Source organism: Battus philenor, unplaced genomic scaffold (genome assembly GCF_028537555.1).
Source record: "Battus philenor isolate CCGP_79_NKW_IND1 unplaced genomic scaffold, ilBatPhil1.0.hap1 SCAF_4, whole genome shotgun sequence".
Lineage (NCBI taxonomy): Eukaryota > Metazoa > Arthropoda > Insecta > Lepidoptera > Papilionidae > Battus > Battus philenor.
The window spans coordinates 4,203,223-4,209,222 of NW_027181704.1; positions in this window are offsets into that span (position 1 = coordinate 4,203,223).

Genomic DNA, 6,000 nt, shown 5'->3' on the forward strand with positions numbered 1-6,000 from the left:
CGGTCAGGTCACAGTCGATCTTTATAGACGCCCGAAAACTTTGAACGGGTTGAAATTAGTTTGCGTAGTACCATGACTATGTAGTACATATAAAGAAGAACAGCCTCATTGAGTTTTCCGAAAGTGATTATTTATAAAATGTCAAAAAGTATATGTAGCTTCGTCCTGTAAAAATTGTTCAAGAACTAAATGAAAGTGACTTTATTTCAAATAATTTTTTGTTAATCTTTGATGAAGGATTTTCGCACTGTTAAACCCATTTCTTGAAGCTACGAGGCTCATTTTAATTTAATTAGAGACGTCAAGAAGCAACTGCTGTTACTGGTGTTCAAGAACAATCCTTTAAAACATAAAAAAAACATTGCGTTTGTCCTAGGGTTTGATTGTACTGTTTAGTGTGCATTATCTACGAATGGAATAATTGGACTACATTTTTTTCGAAAATGCTCGGGATCAAGCGACGATTGTCAACAGTGAGAATTATCGAAACATGATTTCAGATTTACCGAACCTGCGAGCTTATCTGTCGTACTCACCACACGTGGTTTAAACAGAAGTGGGCGATGACACATACGGTCAGAGCTTCGATAAATTAACTTCGGAAATCTGGGCTAAATATATCACATGGCCACCGACTCCACCCGTCTTATCTCCAATATATATTTTATGATGCTACATCAAAGCAAGAGTTTACATTAAGAAAAGGCGAACTCTTATGAATTTAAAAGAAAATATTTATTGAGAATAATCTCTATTGAACCAAGTTCACCACAGCGTGTGGCGCAGAACACAACTCTCCGTTTTTAACACTATGTGAATAATTACAGAAGATATTTAAAAGATATAATCTTTATAGATTCAAATCCGCATTTTTAGTCTACTATTCTATGCTCTTATTAAGGCAATATATTAAAATTTTATTTTATTTTAGTTTTAAAACATAAAGCTGCCACCAAACACTCTTTTAATAAAGTTCCAGAACATATCTTGGACCTACATTCTCTCAGTTTTAAATATAAAATAAAAGCATATAAGAGTTTTTGTTATTCATAATGCGTTCATTTTAGTTTGATGACTCATTTACATGGAGGATATTTTAATATATACATAAAAGTTAAATTTCATTTCAAAAAAGCAACTATTTAGTTACTGGCCAGCTCTTCTTAACGGACTAGTAATCAGAGCAGATGGTTGATAGGTAGTAGTATTAATAATGTTAAAATAAATTGACGTATCAAAAGTGCGTGTAAATGCCTACTTGAATACAAATATAATTTAATTTTGAATTTGGTTTTTTATATTAAATATGGGATTGGTACTGTAATATAATTAATACACTGTATAATTTGCATGTATCTGAAATTGAAACAGAAATTAGAGTAGAAATTAAAAGGATTCCAGAATTTCATATTGTGAGCGCTCACTGTAAAAATATGTATGTTTACCATTGTCGAACATTTTAACAGTTCATGTTGAACTTTAGCAATTTTCGTAGCGTTCGCGGTAACGGTGCTCAAATTGTTTGAATGCAACGCGTAATTAACTTTCCCAGAATATACGTAGCCCTACTTGATTAAGGTTGAAAAATATTACGACTAATTTGATTTCATAGACCGGCAAGTGCATGTATTAGAATTTCCTTTACTGATACTAAAATCAAAGTTGTTGATACTTTTGAAATGGATATCCAGTTGTAGTTAATATTGCGAATATACAGACAAAGATTTGTTGGTGTTTATCAAAGAGCTTATGAAATATAAAATAATTACAGTAATTTGAAACTATACAGTCAAAAATATAAAACTGTCAAAGTAGTTGTGGGGTGCTGTACTGCAATAATGATTATGTGTATGTATCTTTTAACTTGAACTGTATTTATGTTCAAATAGGCACCAATTCAAGTAACAAAACCACCTTGTCCAAATAAGATGACTATTTTACTAGACTAGTGACATCTTCATATACATTACACTTCTCTTATTGTTGATGTCGATTGGTCAACAGCACTCAAGGACTTAATTATGAATGGAAGGACAATATAGCTGCTCTGTGAGATAGAAATAAAAATTTAATACAGCATTTTTTTGAAGGTTTTTAGTTATCACTACTTACAAAAATCCATTGACAGTTTGAAATATAAATATATATATATTTATTAGGATTATATATATATTTATGATTGACCAAGAAAAAAAGGGAATAAAGCTTGTCACGTGGGAATTATTCAAACACACTTTATGGCGTTTTCGCTGTTTTACTGTTCGGGATAATAGAAAAAATGTGTTTTCTGCTTCATGCTTATTCAAAAATATCCATTATAAACAATGATCTTATTCAGAGTAAATTAATTAATGCTTTCTACAGTTATAGATCATGATAACAAAAGTAAAGATAAATACTGGAATCGTCTGGAATTTCTTGGGAAACACCAGCTTCAATTTTTAGAGTCTCCTACGGTTTTCAAATTGAAATTTGTTTAACTTTGAAAATGGGAGCAAAAAATGTGTTGACTATTCTTTTTAAGCAAAGCAACGTCTCAAAGGGAATTATTCAAATTTATTCAAGTACATCTTTAATTCTGGGTTACAAAGAAGAAAAATTCTTTTTTGGGCGAGCTTAAAAAAATTAACGTTATTTAATTTCGTCGCGGGGCTACGCAATATGATTGAATTAATATTTATTTTTTTCATTTAAGCGAGGAAGTAATTTTCGGCTTCCAAACGCTGGGAAACATCGTTGAATCATATTAAACCATTTACCGCAAACTTTTATCAAGCGATTTTTAAAGAATTAAAAGGCCCGATGATATAAAAACTTGTACACGTGAATAAATTATCAGAAAAGAATATTTAATACAGGAAGCGTCCTCATTTATTGCCAATTAATTTACCATAAATCTTCTTCATATTGCAATAAACCACAATAATTTCGTTCATGAACAGATTCCAGTGTTTTTATTTTATGCCAGTATCTAGTAACGTATCGTATTTCTATATATTGAAATGGTTAACAGAAAATCTATTAAAAAGATATTTCATCTGTTTGCTCCTACGAAATGACTGGGGAAAAAGTAAAGAATTACCAAAATTTTAATTTTTTAAATTTCTTTGTATATATTTATAGTTCGTATATTGTTGCTTCCGTTAATATATAAAATTCTCGTGCCATAGTGCTAGTTGCCACACTTCCTTTGAAATTGTTCTGGAATTTTATATGTATATTACGAAATATACATATAAGTCTAAGAATCGGCCGTAAGATATATTTCGAATCTTTAAGTGGTAATGGCGCCCCTCCAAAAAAATAATTATTCTGCAAAATTTAATAATATTTATTTTTATTGCATTTTTCATAAAAATACTTATTATTTAAGATTAATATTAATACTTCAACAATTTTATATTCTTGATGATCGATATATTTAAGATCGAGATAATATTGAGGGATTGATAGTGCTTTTTTAATTTTGTTGTTGTAATAAATAATATATAGAACATAAAAGTGAATATTATAACGAATAAAAAAATAGAGTTCTGTGTTTTATCATTTTTACATTCCGTCGACGTTCACTTCCTGCACCTGACTTTTGTACCAAATATTTACACTCGTACAGCAAGTTAGTTTTGAATATATATAACCTAGAAATAATTTATATTACAATAAGTGTGCCGGTTCAGCTTGTAGATGTTTATATTTATACATTATATTTTGAATAGCTATTTAATCTATATGTATTATTACACCATGTAGATTATATATATGTTTTAATTTATATTGATGTATGTACGTAAATGACAAAAGGTTTTTATAATATAATATTTTATAATCATTAGAATTAAAGTATAGTTGTTGACTTAAAAAAATAAAAATGGTTTCATTGGACTGGTTTTTTAATATAGAAATTATTTATATTTTATAAAAATTGAGCTAGAAAATGTCTTCAGATATTTTATTTTTATCGCGATGTCATTACGTACGGCTATTTTTATTTGATTTTAATGATGTACAATTCGTCTAGATTATGTTGACCCAGAGATGAAACGAACAGAGTTCAAACAAAGATCAAAAGAGGGACAATTAATATAAATAGAGAAATAATTATACGCTGCCTTCTGGTCATGCCTTCATTTGCAAAATATCTTCAAAAGTTAATGTCATTTTTAAAAATATATATTCGTTAAGTACTATATTATTATTTTTGGGACGGGTTTGTTTCTATCCGTAAAAACAAATTCGTACACTTCAAAGAATATTTCAGATAAGTCCTCCAAAAGATATATTGATTAGTTTACTGCGTCAACACAATTAGTCTGAAGTTCATTTTAGATGGTATTTCAGACAGGAGCTTAGTTGTCCAGGAATTAGTATCTTTAATGTTAGGCTAGAGGAAATCTAGAGAGAGATCGTACAAGCATACCTTTTTTGCTAACCTTACGTGCATCGTTATTTTTTATGCATAAAAACCAGATAGGATTATATCTAGTATATATAATCGTCGTAGTTTTAGCTCATAGCTCACTGCATGACCTAGGCCTCTCTAATGATCTATTTGTGAGGGATATACAATAATCGCCACGTATGACAAGCGGGTTGCAGATCGCAGTGTGATATTATTACGCGGAAAGGAGGTTGCTGCCCATCTTATGGAAACTTGTTTCTGAGCAGTAGCATTACTATATAATGTGAATGCAAAGTGTGAATTATATAAGATTGTATCCCGAAAATCGATCCCGCGACCTACGATCGCACGTCTCAGTCCTGTACCGTTGGGTCGCCACGTGATACATAAAAATATATCGGCTATTTACCATAATACTTTTAAACACCATAATACATGTCAACTATTACGTCACGTAATCATATATAAACATATAAATAGTTTTCTATTATTTAATCACGGTCATCAAAAACATAACATATATTAATACACCAAAATATATTTTTACATTAATTTTTTTGTACTTTTTAAATTCACTTGAACAAATGATCATAGAGAATAGTTACAAAAGTTTATTCATTATGTAATTATTTTACAAAACCTTCGTACTTGTGAAATTAATCTTTCATATTAACTGTTATTTTTTTTTCGTTTTTATAGCAGGCTAAAAATAATTTATTGCACATTTTTAATTCATATGAAATTTGAGTTAAATAAAAATTAATTTCGCTGTATACGGAAGCTAGAATAACTAAAATGTCCCAAATTCAACAATAGCTGGAGAACTTCAGATGTAGTTTCATGAAAAACTTATTAAGACTTCCGTTGTTAAAATGCGGAATAGATATTTCATTGTGGACTATAGTTATGAAACATTAACTATAACAATGTTAGTCGGTTACATATTATTCAACTGCTGGTATTGTTGACTTATAATTTATTGAGATAAATCGAAATAGTCGTAAAATTCAAGCTAGAGGATTCAACAGATGTCACGCAATTTATTAAGGTAACAATGTATTTATTATAATCCAAACTCACTAAATGCTTAATTTTATGTAAGACTTCCTTAAAGGCTTTACTTTTGCGACTGTACTAATGCGACTTCCCCATCAAGTGATTTTATATAAATAATAAAAAATTAAATTAGTAAAGAAACTTTTTACTCGAACGGATTAAATATGCGCTAAATAATTAATTATAAATTTAATAAAATAATAATTAAAATTCATATGAATAATAATTAATAATTAGAATAAGATTAATTTGTAATTGTAACTAATTAATATCGTTTACTTGTAATATTATTTTTTTATTTTATGCAATTTAGTGAAGATAATAATCTTCATTTTATTTTTATTATTATAATAAATTTACTGACGACTATCTAGGCCAAAAAGTTTCCGAGTAGCTATGATCCGGTAGACGCGGCATGGGTCGACCCCCGTGCTCTAAGAGGGCCGAAGACAGCTAAAATTGCCAGCTATAGCCAGTGATCGTCTATCAGCTGACGTGATGACATTTCTAGACTCTAGTGAGTGTATAGATTAAATAAGACTAAT